At 44.4% G+C, this 15,322-nt stretch overlaps 1 protein-coding gene across 1 annotated transcript in view; it reads left to right on the top strand.

The window, feature by feature from the left end:
• Window positions 1-15,322, top strand: part of LOC147705870 (arf-GAP with SH3 domain, ANK repeat and PH domain-containing protein 1-like) — a 1,082,966-nt gene that overhangs the window by 944,536 nt on the left and 123,108 nt on the right. The gene's annotated exons all lie outside the window — the stretch shown is intronic.

The following is a 15,322-nucleotide window of genomic DNA, read 5'->3' as shown; positions in this document are numbered from 1 at the left end:
TTTAATTTGAAAGGGACAGTACTTGCACTTTTCCGCACTGCTGCAATGCATTTAATCTGAGAGTACCAGCACTTCTCAGGAGCAACCAGGTACTCTAAATAGTGACTACATGCACTACTATATTTGCATTTAAAGAATTAGTAATACCAAGAAACAAGTCCATGCTGTTTGACTGTTAAATCGTCTTAATAGTGCTATTCTGAGGCAATGTGTGTTATCCAATGCACAAGCTCCTTTGTATACATGATCTACTTTATGTATGTAGAAAAAGCCCATTTGATATACATTAAACAGATGTGCACTGTGCTTCATCCTCACTGTGCGTCTTATCAGCAGACTGCTAACCTTCCCTAATCCATAACCGGACCCTGACTGTCCCCTGGAGGGTTAGAACTGACCGGATTTTACACAAGGGTGAAATTTATTCTACAGGTATGGAGGATGGAGGGAGACGTTCACTGTGTAAGTCTGAGGCTAATTACCCTGGCGCATGAAAGGGGCTCAGCCTTATTCCCCACTTCCAGAAGGCAGGCCACTCATTTAATACTTTGTGTTAGGTCCGCCGACCTCCGGATAGTCTTAGTTCCTTCATCTGGGATCAACATTAATAGCAATAAGATGTTTCCCCTCTTCAAAATATCACAGATCCCTTTAGATTTGTATTCAGGGTAAAACATTAGAGTATTTGTATCCAGTTGTTCAGTAGCCGCTACTCTCCAGGTCACCTCGAGTTGTTCTAGACTCTTGTCCATTAAGGGGGAAGTGTCTGACAGGTTGAAAATAATGGTCCATGAGACGGGAAGATTGCCAATTAGGGCCCCAGGTTTAGAACTGTCTCGATTTGGTCCTGTTCTCTGTTGAGCCCTTCATATCTTGTATCTGCCATTGTTGCTGGTGGGGTGTTTTACTGGGCTTCATCTCCTGATAGGGAGCTTAGTTGCTCATGCAGGCCAGATCCTGCCATTATGTCCTGCGAGTCACCTGGTTGTTGTTCATCTTCTCTTGACGGAGAGCTGCTTGCTTCTCGCTTAAACCCACAGAGTTTTCAGCATCCTTTGCATCGATTTTGCTACAACTCTACTCACTCGAAGGTTCTCCATTGTTTGCCATCCGCTGTTTACGGTTACCGTCCTCGGGAATCTTATTAGGCTGATTCCCTAATGCTGTTAAAGCGTGTGGTTGGGGTGGTGTTGGCCAATCTTTGTCCTTACAAGTTCTGTTAGCTGTGCTGAAATAGGATATTGCACAAGTTGATTGTTAAGGTCATTTTTTTGTTCCGACCTTTCCTCCATTGCTTACGGCACAATTTGAGCCTTAGTGTGTGCCCTGAAGCATTAGAGATATTTGATGATTGATTTTGACCACAATGTCCTCCTGGTTATTCGAGCAGAGATTTTGATCTCCTATAGCGGGCTGAGAATTTAGTGTAATTACATTGAAGGATTTCATATCAGATCCTCCCTCATTTGGGAAGTTGGAAGTATTAGTTTGTGTTGGCCCCCGAAATTCCAGAGGATAATAGCTGCCCCCCTGGTGCTGGCTTGGGGGTTTGTTTTTTATCTGTGAGTAAATCACTGAGCATGGCAGGAAGGGAGGCTAGCTTGTCCAGGACCGGGGCACAAGTACAGTTTGCTTGTTGTTGTTACTAGTCGAGCTGGGCTTGCTTGATGATGTTGTTGAGGTCACCCAATTTTTCGTCAATGCCAGACACAAAAACTGCTAGTGTGTTCAGCAATTAAATCTTTATATCCATTTTATTTCATTGATATTGCAGAGCATCCCCTGATAACTGTATGGTGTTTAGCACAGATCACGAGGACCTATTGTCCTGTAGGTCCACCTCTCTCCTACGGTTATGAGGGAAGTTCTGTGTGCATACAAAGCTACCATCTCCTCCCATTCTTGTGTTGTAAGGTAGGCGATGTCATTTGGTGCTATCTGGGCGTTTACTGATCTTTGCTGGTCGAGGTGCTCTTGTCTAGCATTTGCCTCTTGACATCATTTTAAGGCAGTGGGCTGATATTTTATCAATGTATTGGGTGCTTCCTTTGCCGACTCTGCCTCATTGTTTGAAGAGGATATTGTGCAGGGTAAGGCTTTGCCTAAGTCCGTGGGTTCAGTAGGATCCATGTAAAGTCCTTGTGTTGCTCCTTCAGCTGGATAATGAAAGTACGGTTGTACATTTTCCTGGCTGTACTAGGTTCATTTATCACACCCCTGTAGGATTGTTTGCAGAGTTAGTTACTGTTTGGTCCCTGTGAAGGTGACTGCTGTGCGAGAGGGCTAGAGCTTGAAAGTCCCGCATAGCTTAGGGCCGGGTTGCTGCCCATACTTCCTTCTATGTTTTCTCCTCCTTTATGCGGTGAGATCTCCAATCGCTGTGGCCATCGAGGGTCCGGTTACTGCCCTCCACCCCTGCCTCCGTTCCTTGAGTTGAAGTTCCAGATGACGTTTAAATGGCCAGGTGAGATGAGGCCCCCTCGGGGTGGGTGGGGGGAGGGTAACAACTTCTGGTTGGGACGGGGTCAGCAACCTGGTTAGACCCTCATTGCTGGAGTAAAGCACAGATCCTGCATCCTTCAGAAAGATACATTTTATGTTTATTTTTGACTGGAAGCTGCAAGGTGCCTCCATTGAAATAGGGGGGCCTCCCTTGATGGTTATGGATCCCAGTTGTCAAACATTCTCCAGGAGGTTCATTGGGCTCCTTTCGGTTGCGCAAATGGGACCCATTGTTTGAGAGTTTTGTGAGGTGCGTTTCTTCCTGGTGGACCTGCTGAAAACGGCCCCCCTAACCTAATTGGGGACATAGGCCAGGTAAGCTGCTTTACACAAGCCCTTAAAAGGCCTCTAGTAAGGGTGGCAGTTGTTGGAGGGTCCTCTGCCCTACATTGTGCTTAGCGTTAATCTCCGCAAAGTGCTAGCTCAAGGCACAGAGGGTCTGTGACTCACTTATTTCAACAATTTGTCCCCAGTGTATGGTGCTTAGTCATTGAATTCGATAAATCTAGAAGAGCCGGTTTCCGCCCTGCATTTTCTCTTTTGATGGAGCATGCGGCTGGCACCCTAGCAGCAAACACGGGGCTCATTCTCCAATGGAGGATGCAACGGTAAACGCCAGGGAGACACACCGGGACCTTGTGGGGCCACTTCCGTGACACCCAAGCTCCTCCCCTAGCACAGATGCCCAAGGGGCGCCTTGCACTGCTTGGGATCCCTTCACTCACCTCTCGTCCTTCCACTTGCTTCTCCGGCTATCCCCGGGTCCAACAATGAGCCCTCCGTGGCTCACTGCTCCATGCCGGTGCTCCGTTTGCTATGAGGTGGAGGCAGGGCAAGCAGGAAATGCTGGACCAATGGCGCTCCTCAGGTACGACAATGAGCCCGCCACAGCTCACTGGTTTCTACTCCGTGCCGCTGCCCCACTTGCTGTGAGGTAGAGGCAGGGTAATCAAGAAACGCTGGATTAACTGATCTTCTCGGCTCCTCCGCGGCCTTATGCTCCATGCTGCTGCCCAGCTTGTTGTGATGTTAAGGCGTTACAAACGATGGGGTCTCTGGGAGTTCCTTTTTCCAGAAAAATAAGTAATGTAAGAGGAGAAGCATCTTGCATAGCAGAGTTTAGCTGGATGCTACCACAATGTAGGATTTTAAAGATTAATTCTTTATTAAGTCACCCTATTATTTTTTTGTTGAAATTAATTTGCTAGTTTGAGGGCATTCATCAATATTGTCTAAAAGAAATGCAATCCATGTTTAAATAAAATGCCTTGTAGGCACTTTTACTTGATACAATGTAGGATGATCATCTAGCCAGCTACAGTCTAGCTGAATGAGGCACTGATATTAGAAGTAGCTTGTGTGTCAAAAGTGATGAAGGACTCAAGTTAATTATAATGGCGGCCATGTTTTATATCTCAAGTCACTTTGAAGAAACATATGTATGCAACCATCGACCTGAATGGATTACAGAGCTGATAATGTGACAGTTTCATACTGTCCTACAACCCTCAGTCACCTGCTAAAAAGATGTATAAGCCAGTAGGGTGGCTCAGAGAGCTCAACTCATGCCGATGACAGCCAGTCACGTATAGAGTTGCCACCTGTCCAAGACAAAAACACCGGCATTTCATTGTGGTTTTGTCTGCAAAGGCCAGGATGTGATACTAAATTGGACTGCAAACAAAATCACCTGGTAACATTTATTTTCTATCGTGTTTTAAATATTAGTCATGGATCATTAATGCAGCTCTAGAAACCCTTAAAACGTTTTCTATTGGCTATTTGAAGTATGTACAGATACGGCTAAAAATACCCGCTTTTTAGGTGATTTAGCTTATTTTGTACTGGCTGGGACATTAAAAGGCAGCTGGTGCCGATCGAAACCCGTTCGGGTTAAATGTCAATCCTAGTAATGAACTGCACAGAGTGTTTGTTGTAGGCTACAGCACAGAACATCCATTGTTGGAGATCGTTAGAAAAATGTGTTTGGGCTGTGATGTTGGACAGTCGCGGCAAAGTGGCTGCTTCTGTTGTACTAATAAAAACGCAGTCTATGTACCCACCTATTTTTTGTGAAGTCACTCTTTCCAACACGGAGGTTATGAGTGCAGTACTTGGCAAGGCGAACTCGGCGTTCCTTTTTAAACCGAACGACGCAATTTGAAAATGGATACATCTGCTATCCTCCGTTTATATTAATGTGATCTCTGTAAGAAGGTGGTAAATGGGAATTTGAATTGAGTGTTTCACTGGCTTTGAGATTACCATTTTGGGGTCAGGCTGCCCTGTGTGGCACTTGAATTCTAACGTAAACATTAATAAAATGCTTTGTGCAGTGAAGTAAGTAACAGGAAGGAAGCCAGAGGAATTGTGTTTTTTTTATAGTATGCATGCACGAGTTAGAATTAAATGTGACAAGAATTTCAAATGATTTAGTGTACTTATGTTTTTATTTAAGCAAAAGTGTGAACCTCTCGCCCCTTATGAAGGGATGAAGACTTAGCATTTAAGAGCAGAGAAGGTCTGACCGAGAACCTTCTCATGCCTGTATCTGAGTTGTCTTGGGTCCTAGCACAACAAGGAAAAGGCACCCCCCCTGCTCACTCGATGGGCAGTAAAAGACAGGGGTGCATTGGGTCTTTATTGCTGCTGGGACCCAGTGCCATTGAACCCTTGGTACTAATAACTATAGCTGGGCCTACACCTATTGGGCGCAGGCATCAAAGCTTTATTTTTCTGAACCCTAAGGGGTCTATTACGCGCGAGCCCGCCACTGTAATGGTCAACGGGGCCGACTGCAAGAGGTGCGGCGGTCCCTCTGTGCCTATCAGGATGCGACCGACCGCCACCATGGCGGTCGCATCTTGTATATTTAACATTGTGGAGGGCGGTGCTGTATTCAGCACCCGCCACAATGTTAAACAGTCATGTTGTGCATTTGCATGCGCAACATGACAGGCACCGCGCGGTGCCTGCCACGTTGTGCATGCAAATGCAGGGGAGTACCATAGGTACCCCCCATGTGCACCCGCCCCACCAACACCCTGGGGGCCCACAACGGGCCCCCACATGCAGACACCGCATGCCTTTCCATGGCAGAAAGCCGCCACGGAAAGGCACATCCCCGCCTGCATTATAATATGGATGGTGGTGTCTTGCAGACACCGTGACCATATTATACCCCTTTTCCGCCCAGTGGACTCGTCGACCGGCGGAATAGCGGCGGACGGTCTTCCCGTCCGCCGCGGTACCCAGCCCTCATAATATGGCGGGGGTAAATGGCATGCGGCGGTTGTAAATGGAGGGCGGGCGCCACCGCCATGCAGGTGGTGGTGATCCGTCCGACATACTATTAGACCCCTAAATCTTAATGCTTTTTTCCATTTGTTAATGAATGGATATGCTTCATTTAGAAACCATAATGTCCATTCTAGAAGAATGTCGGGATCTTTTAATCTGTTTCTTATATCACTTTTTCAGCAGTTGAGTTTTGTTATCCGTGTGTGTCAGACAACTCCAAACAACAAGACCTGCACACCATAGGTAAAGTGAGCAGAAGGCAAGAAATAGAACATGAGAGAAATACATGTTGGAGGGTTAGCAAAAGAAGGAGAAAAACAAGAAAGTAGGACACTTTATATCATCATTCAACTTCTAGTAGTCGACTACTGTCTTTCGTCCCACACAATTACAACAATTGAAAGTAGGAACAAATACATGAATACTGTACAGCTATTTTAAAAATGGAGAATCAAGTCGATCATAATAGTATTTTTGGAGCAAGCGAACTATTGTTCATAATAATCGCGTTTAACTGATGGTCCTGTGACAAGTTATATATCTGGATCACGTCATCCTGTGACATCCTTGTCTCTCTCCTCTTGACACATTATACTGTTGACTGGCAAGATTGTTTAAAAATTCATGTTAACATTTTCAGGATTTGAGGCACCTCCTGCATCGTGGTTCTGAAAGTTTTAGTGCTCCAGTCTTGGTTCAATAGCCAAAGTACCATGTGCCCTGATTCACAAAACAGTAGTACATTTACAACCGTAAATTTAAAGCCAGGTGTGGGTACAGATTTACTACTTTTTGATGCCCACCAATATTCTCAATAATATGGCTGGAAATCTGTGTTAGGCACAAGTTTCCAAGCAAAGTACTGGGAATGTCAGGTGGCTCTTCTCCCAGGGTGCTGTTTGTGATGTGTGGAGTTCAGCATAGCAGAGAACAACCCTCAAGGAGAATAGAGCCAGACGCCTGTGCAAATATACACTTTTTACTTTAATGGGAAAATATTTTTTTATTGAGAAGAAAGCCCTTCCTTAACGCCCCCACCTTGTGTGGTGAATCATTCCACTTCTCATCCTGAATTCTCACAGAGGAACGAATCAGTGAGAAATAGTCACATCTGCATTTGGGAAAGCTTTTAGCATGGAACATTCTACCTTAAATCCCTTACATTGGCCGCGCCAACACCTAGGATCGGGAGCGGTGTAGTCCCGACACGGACTTTGCTGCTCCCCGACTGAAACTGTCACTATGGTTAACTCAATTAAGTTTGGTAGCAAGTGATAAACCTTCTTATAAGAATGAGAGATAAAGGTTGTAGTTTCAAAGCCTTATATAAAGATTTATAGACCGGTTACAAAATATGTACCATTAGGAAATTTTGCAGCAACACAGATAAGTCATAGGTACAAAGAACTCGGTAGAGCTCTAGGAGAAATCCGGCATAGATTTGCCTTCGAAGAGTGGGGAAAAGGATCTCTTCCATAGAAACCTGCGTGTTCTATTATTGGGTTTAGACAAAAATAGTCATACATTCAACATGGGTTTGCGTTTCTTAGGGCATGCACCAATAGGGAACAAGCAGAAGAAACAATTTACTACAGAACACATTTGGAGATTCTCTCATGGTAGCACTACATTGAATGTGCCGATATTCCCACAGTTGATTCAGCAGACCGATGGATACAGTGTATGTCCATAGCCTGGAACAAGTGAAGTGTCCTTGGTACATAGCAAAGAAGACTCTGGGTACAGTTTTCAACTTATTAGAGTGAGTCTTAATATGTACATGTGATCTTGGTGATGTTGGTACATGATGGAGGACGTTGTAAACATGACAAGTTAGAGCACTCCCCGATTTGCGATGCATTTAAGGTGAAAGGGAATCAGCTCCCACAACCCCCATCTGATGATTTGTAAATATCACCTCAATTCTTTATTACACAATGTCATTCATTAATTTCAAGTTCTTCTTATTAGATTTTCCCAAGTCCTTCAAGGTGTCATAAAGATCACTTTGCATTTCTGCAACCTTTACATCAAGTCTCTTCCGCTTTCTTCCTGCCTTTGCTTACAACGTTTTGTACCCTCAATCCATATTTTGCTATGAAATTCTTTTGCGAAATTTCAAGGAAACAAACACATCAGTACTGCCAAGCAATATAAGCAACAGCGGGTTTAGAAGCTGTTTCAGAATTCCTCCCCCTACACTACCAAGCCATTCCCCTATCTTGGTAAATCCCTAGCCAATGGATCCAAATATCAGTCCTAATCCTTCTCAGGCACCGGATTCCTCCAGCTTAGTTATTTCATGGGTTATATTTGTGTTTCTATCTACACTATATACCCTGGTTTTTTGTAAATAGGGTCACCCTTGTTCCTTGAACACAAGAACACATGTGTGGTCAGGAGGCAGTTATCCTGACCACATAGGACACAAAGAGGAGTCCCTGAGGGACTCTTCATGGGCAAGAAGTTGGCCTCAAACATTTTTGGGCCACAAATCGAGGAACTGTGGTACCTGGATCCGAAGCCCATTGGGGGAAAAAACTCACACACCATACCCTGCCACGCACAGCCAAAGACTTTGTGCAGTATAGGGTTGGATGCATATGGGGGTTGGACGCAAGGCCTAGCATGAGTCCAACCCCGACCATGCGCAGCCAAAGACTCTGCGCAACGGGGGCTGTATTAACTTATGGTAATTATTTATCACTTTATGTTAAAGAAATGGAAATTCATGGAAAAAAACAAAGGTTACAGGGACATTATGGTTAGGTTGACGTTTTACCAACACAAAACCATAGAGGCGTGGATTTCATAACACCCTTCCAAGGAGACAGGCTTGTTTAGCACATCATGGAAGTCTTTGAATATTTCAGGAACCCCCTTAGATCCTTTGGCTTTTTAATAACAGTGGGATCATTGTGTTGTAAAATACAGTATTTTGTCCCTTTAAAAAAATGTAAGCTGTGAAGTTGGCGAGCTCCCCTGAAAGAAGTTGGGCTTGCTTGGTTCAGTTGATTGATGCAATTTGTGGTAGACATTTAAGCCACGACTTTCTAAAATCTTTAGTCTCCTCTGTTGAGAAGGTTTCTTTTTCTTTTTTTGACCGTGTGACCACTGACATGAGCTGTTTTATTGGTTATATGAGTAATAAGCCACTAATATTACTACTATTGTTTGTTGATTCGCTTGTTGTTCCCAGGTGCCTAATGCACCCTCCTTTACTAATGAAAAATATATTAAAACTATTAGAAGACATACATGAGTAGTTGATAATTCTGCCACCTGATATATGCAAACAGGTAGACTCATTGTCTGAGGACATAGTTTGCTGACATAAACCTTTCAGGACAGTTTTGTCTGTTGACCGGACCAGGATCATTCCCTCATGGCCTAGAGTCATGCTGTAAGCTTAATACTTTAACAGCAGAGAATTTTTAATGTGCACGTTTTTTTTAATTCTATCTCCAGCATGTTGATTTCCTGAAAACAGAATGATATGTCAGAAACCGAGACTGCGAAAGAACAGATGTTGTTATTATGCATATTTTCTATAGAGTACAAGCCCATGAATTTAAAAAAAGCTCAACTAAGATGATGAACTTGTCTGGGAAGCCATAGCAGCATCAAGTAACATTCAAGACTCACATGGCAAAATGAAATCTCTCACAGTAAAACAAGCATTGGAAAAGTTCATAGGTCTCACCTTGTTGATCGATTAGGTTTCTCAAAGCTGTTTGCTAATACTGCAGCATCTGCGAGACATGCCTATCACATCATTCCATAATTGCATGCATATGTGATAACATATCAATGCACCTATGGAGTGGCAGAGTGCCGTTGGCACAGGGTCAGAGCTGATTTGCATATAGCCAGTGTCTAACCCAGGGTGGTGTGGAGTGCAAAAAAACGATGGATTTAGGCCCAGATCCTTGTACTGGGGTGAATGTATGACATTGTTCTACATTCTGTCCATCAACTGTGTTTTTTTCAACATATCAATGCACCTATGGAGTGGCAGAGTGCAGTTGCTTTTTTTTTTTTACCAGCCAAGGATGGTGGATGCTACTTAGCTCATTAAATAAAAATAAAAAACGAAAAGTATTAAAAATGAACATTGGGAAGTTGTAAGCAAAGGAGTCGTTGGTTAAGCAATGGGAGTGGAGGGGAAGGGCGGTTGAGGGCGCAACAGAACTTGCCCAAAAGTTATTTTTAGAAAGCGGAGTGGCCTTGGCCTGCCAAAAAAAATTACATGAAAAAAATATATAAAAACTGTGATGAGAAGAGTGGATGGTGAGTGGGTGAAGGGCAAGCAAATACGGTGTATTGGGGGTGGGTAAGCAGCACCCATGAGAGTGCAAGAAACACATGCACTGCCAATGAAAGCTTATTGAAAAAGAAAAAAGTAACTCTCTTAATAGGAGCAGTGGAAGAGTACAAATTATGCAATCAAAAGCATCTTAAAAAGGATATACTCCAGGGAAAGGACACATACTAGAAAAGTAAGGCAAAGCATTGAAAAAGAAGCAAATAAATGACAGTGACAGTAAAACCAGCAATGGTAAGCAATGGATGGTCTATAAGCTACTACGTTTTTGGTATGATCCACAAGTGGTCTTCACAAAAAGAAAAGCTAAACACTGTCTGTTAGGTGCATCCTAAAGAACTGTAATGAGTACTTGCTAAAGTGCAATATTAGCAAGATAATTCTTATGTTTAATTAAGAAAAAGCCACTGATCCATATGTATGGGTTAGCATGTGTTTTTTTAAGTGGAAACAAAAATTGACAGCCATTCTCAGTCTAGTCCTCTCATAAAGAGAGCGAGTTACAATATGTGGGAAGCACTAATGCTCTGCCGTGATCTATCAATTTTGTGAGGGCTTTAGCGCTTGGCCACTGATGTTTGCCTTCATTAACCTGTTTATGAACACTAACAATATTAGGATTCCTAGAAAATGCAAATGGCCTGCTGTGACCTATTGAGATTGGTTGTAGAAAAAGTTTGAGAAGTTGTTAAAGATTATTGTCTTGTTAGTCATTTATATAGAGTATCGTCAGAGTACCTAGGAGGTAATTAATAAGCAAGCAGTCACTCATAATTACAAATATAATGAGATTTTCTCACACAACTACAGTACAAGACCAAGGGTCAGGTTTTATTGTCACACTAGCAGAGGGACCGAAAACATTCTTAGCAGATCCATCATGGCCATTACCTTTACTTAGAAATTTCAGTAAGTGTTATATTTCTAGACAGTGCAGATATGCACCTACATAGCTGTAGGAAGGGGTTGTATGTTAGACTATCAATTACAAAATATAGTGTGCCAAAATATAATTGACTAAAAATCGAGAACCAAAAACTCCTGACTGTAAGTGCAAACAAGTAGGTAAAGATTTACTATTCTAAAGTCAGCATTAACGTACCTTGAAGATAAACATATCATCAAGGTAAATATTTCTGAAGTTAAATATAGGAAACCTATACTTATTTATATGCAGTGCTTAATTTGAGCTGGTGGTTTCCGGTGCTTGATACCGTCACTTAATTGTCAACAGCAGCACTTATGACAGTCTACCATATGGTGGCACTGTTTGTCTGAATTAGAGATGAGCACAACAGCAGTTGTTTATTTTAAGGATATGTCTCTTTTAGTATCGTCACCCCTAAGTTTTTGGACTGAAGCTGCTGTCTGTAGGTCTCGCCTAGCGATGCCGTGCATGCGCTACGCGCCTTGGCGATACCTATTGTCATTGGTTTTTCGGCTGAAAGGGGACAGGAGATGTGCACGTGTAGGGGTCATGTGTACGCGTGCACATCTCCTGTCGCGTACGGTCATGTGTGCGTAAGCACATCTCCTGTCCCTCCCTGTCTTCTGCTCGCTGTGCCTGCACGAACCGGAGATGTGCACGTGGAGACAGCTTGTTTAACTTTAACACTGAGGGCAGCACATGCTTCAAAGACACCGCTCTCGTGTTAAAGTTAAAAAAATAAAATAAACCAGCACAGTGCCCTTCAAGCGGCGCCGCGCTCTGTTTTAAATGTAAGCATTTGCAATGCAATCGGACCTACTTGTTACAGTAGCGATTCAGTCCCCGAAGGTTCAATTTCCATTTTTTGTGATATAAATTACACTGAGGTTCTGTTTATTTTTGGCACGATGATTACGTTACTTTCCGCCAGGAACAGATTACTCCTCCGCTCTCACTTTAACTCTGAGATTCGAATTTTCCTAAAATAACATTGTGGACTTTCGCTTTCACTGCCATTTATCTGACATATTCAAGCCATCAGATCCCTGCAACGAGGCCAGAATTAAGAGTGATTTTAATGCGAGTACATCCATTTTTCATAACTCTCCTGTGACTCTGCTTGAAGTGTAATTGATACCTCAACAGAGCCCGTCAGCCGAGGAATGACATAATCGGGAGTGGTATAAATGTGACTGTGAAGTTCTGCTGTGCCGTCTTTCAGAGAGGCGCATCCTGCGACCAGGGTTGGACTAGTAAATGTGATAACCGAGGCATCGGCAAAAAAAGTGATGTTAAGCGCCTTCTAAAGGGTGCGAAGCCCATCTGATACCTATCAGGCGTGTAATTCAGCAGTGCGCATATTACGCCACTTCCGCATCAATAAGATATCCAACCTTTCAGGAAGATTGACCACTCCTCAAATGCTCTTGTGATTATTTGCCCATTTATGTGAGAAATCACTGAGCTCTGCTTCTTACTGAGGCAAGTCTTCGTATCTAAGTGTTTGCTTCCAAACTGAAAACCGAATTTGAGCTGGACACCCAACTGCGGGCAGACGCCGGCTGCCTTCTTCTTTTGGGGCTCTGGTCCAGGCAGGGGGAGCTCCTCCCAGCGGAGTTCATATGTATTTATTTTAATGTCCCCTATTTCTCACTGGGACTCTGGCAGTGCACACAGACACGCTCCCTGCTGAGGCCAAACCTACTGCCCACCCCCAGCAGAAGGAAGCCCGGTGCATCCCGCCCTCGCACATGGCCCTGCACTCGCGTATTGCCAAGCTGAGGCTGTGGGGCTCGCTGCAAACTGCTCGCCCTGGCACTCCAAAATAGCAATCTGGTGCATTTCTCAAGTTGAACTGGGAACTACATTTCTACTAAAAATTAAGTATGGGCGAATTTTGAGGATCTGCGGACTCGTGGATTTGCAGAAATATATACTGGAGTACTTTCTACTGGCTAATCAATAAGGGCTAGCTCGTTGGGTAAATGTATAGTGCTTTTCCTACACTGAAGCTGTGTAAACGGCCAGAAGATTTGTCTCCAGTGACCATGTGTGCCTGTAACTTAACTTTGCCACCGCGCCAAAAGGCTCAGAGACAGTATGATTCCTCTGACCTTTGGAGATTATGCATACACTATTACAAGTCTAATTCCTATGCCGCTTTTGGCCAGGACACCACAAAGGTGCATTCAGAAACAGAAGCTCCCAGAGGTCCTTGTCCGGAGCACACCAGGCGCCGTACAGAATCCACACAGAGCAGAGAGCGCATTTCCTTTGCTCACAGGCCAGCCAGCCTGGGACGGGCGCGGCGGGCGGGGGCAGCGTGCAGCAGCCAGAGCCGGCCCCGGGGCCGCCCTTCCATCATGGTCCCTCCAGCGGGGCTCTCATTAGACAAGGCCGGAGCCCGCGAGGGGGCCTCTTCATGCGGGGGGCCTCTCTCTGGCCCTCGATGTCCCTCTCCGTGCCGAGCGAGCCCCAGATTCCAGCACAGGCTCCTGCCTCCCTCCCGTCCCCCAGCCCTCCCAGCCTTCTGTGTCTGGGTGACTCACAGCCGAGCACCGAGCAGGGGAACAGGAAACACTCAACTTCGCAAACAGCTGGCCCACTGCTCCCAGGTCTCAGTTACTTTTTTACTCTTTTTTTTTTTTTCTTTCTTGCATAGAAAACCTCAGCCCTTCCTGTCATCCCCGCAGAGCCGGCCCTTTTCTCGTGGCCAGGCCCCCTCGTAGCGCAGACGTGCTTCCACGAACCATCCCGCTCCTCGCCGTGCATTTTTCAGATGCCTCCCGCAACGCTCTGCTCTTGGGTCCGCGAGCGCGGACAGGCATGGCCATTTCCACAATGCAGCTAATTTTTGACGGCAGATATGGGGATAAAGGACACTTGCCCAGTCTCGACCTTGCTCACTAATTTTTAGGGCCGATTAATATGCTACTGAATTTGAGCTTCAACTCGGGCACCTGCTTTATTTATATCTGTAAGTGCTTCCTGTTGAGGTTTAATTTTTGTGACAGGAGCATCGTGCCAGAATGAATCCTGCCCTGCATATTTGTCCATGAAGATGCCACCGTTTTGTGCAATACCTCTACTCAACTGGAGTACTTTCTACTGGCTAATCAGTAAGTGCTATCTCGTTGGGTAAATGTATAGTGCTTTTCCTACAATGCAGCTGCGTAAAGGGCCAGAAGATTTGTCTCTAGTGACCATGTGTGCCTGTAACTTTGCCAAACTTGCGGGCTTCTGAAAAAAAAATCCACCCGCAAACGGATTTGCGGATTTTTCGGCAATTTCACGAGATTCGCGGACCGTGAAATTGTCAAAAATCCGCAAATTCCGTGAGCGGAACGGATTTTTTGCCCATACTAACTAAAAATGTCCGCAGTACAGCAGCGACAGCCTGGGGCATCTACAAGAGACCGCATATCCCACAACCTGACTATAGTGTCACTTCTTTTCTATGACATTGGCAGTAGTTCAACCTCCTGATGTTTTTTTGCTGGAACTGCGTGATTCTGCCAGCCAGGAGTAAAACTATTTAGTTTATTTGTCTTTCAAGATGTCGCAAACTGGTCACAGAGATCTTCAGCGCAGTTGTGGCCTCGAATGAAAGACGAACACTGGGCTGATTGAATTAACTGATTTCCCCTCATTAGCCAAAGAGTTCATTATCGAGCTGTGTACTTTCGTGTTTGGTTACTATGAACACAAGCATTTGAAATGCAATAGGTCTCGCATTCACAAAATTTTAAGCAATTGGCATTGGAAATGACAATGCCTTTTATTTATCTGTTTTAAAAAACAATATAAATAAAAGACATTGTAATTTAGAATGCCAGTAGCTCAAAATGCGAGACCTATTGCATTGCAAATGCTTGTTTTTTGAAGCTGCTGTCTTTTTGTGGCCTGAGAGTGCACTGAGGCCTGCTAGCCATATCTCAGTGCCCCTGCCCTTACCCTTTAACAGGTATTTCGAATTGGTTCATACCCAAATGGCTATGCTAACTTACTTGTAAGTCCCTAGTAAATGTTACCCAGGGCATGTAAGTTAGAGCCCCCCTCCCCAGGGATTGCATAAATGGTTTTGCCACCCTGGATGTGACCCAAGTAAAGCAAGTATTCTGGTTCTCCACATTGAGACTTCAATATTTTAGCCACATTATATTATCTACTCGATATCCTGGTAAAATACTGCAGAAAGGTGTACCTCCATGCTGGGCTCTTACAGGGATCGCATCAGTAACCCTGATTCCATAGGACTTGCGCATCTT

The sequence above is a fragment of the Lissotriton vulgaris genome, chromosome 7 (assembly GCF_964263255.1).
Source record: "Lissotriton vulgaris chromosome 7, aLisVul1.2, whole genome shotgun sequence".
NCBI classification, from domain to species: domain Eukaryota; kingdom Metazoa; phylum Chordata; class Amphibia; order Caudata; family Salamandridae; genus Lissotriton; species Lissotriton vulgaris.
This window is presented reverse-complemented; position numbering and strand designations above follow the sequence as displayed.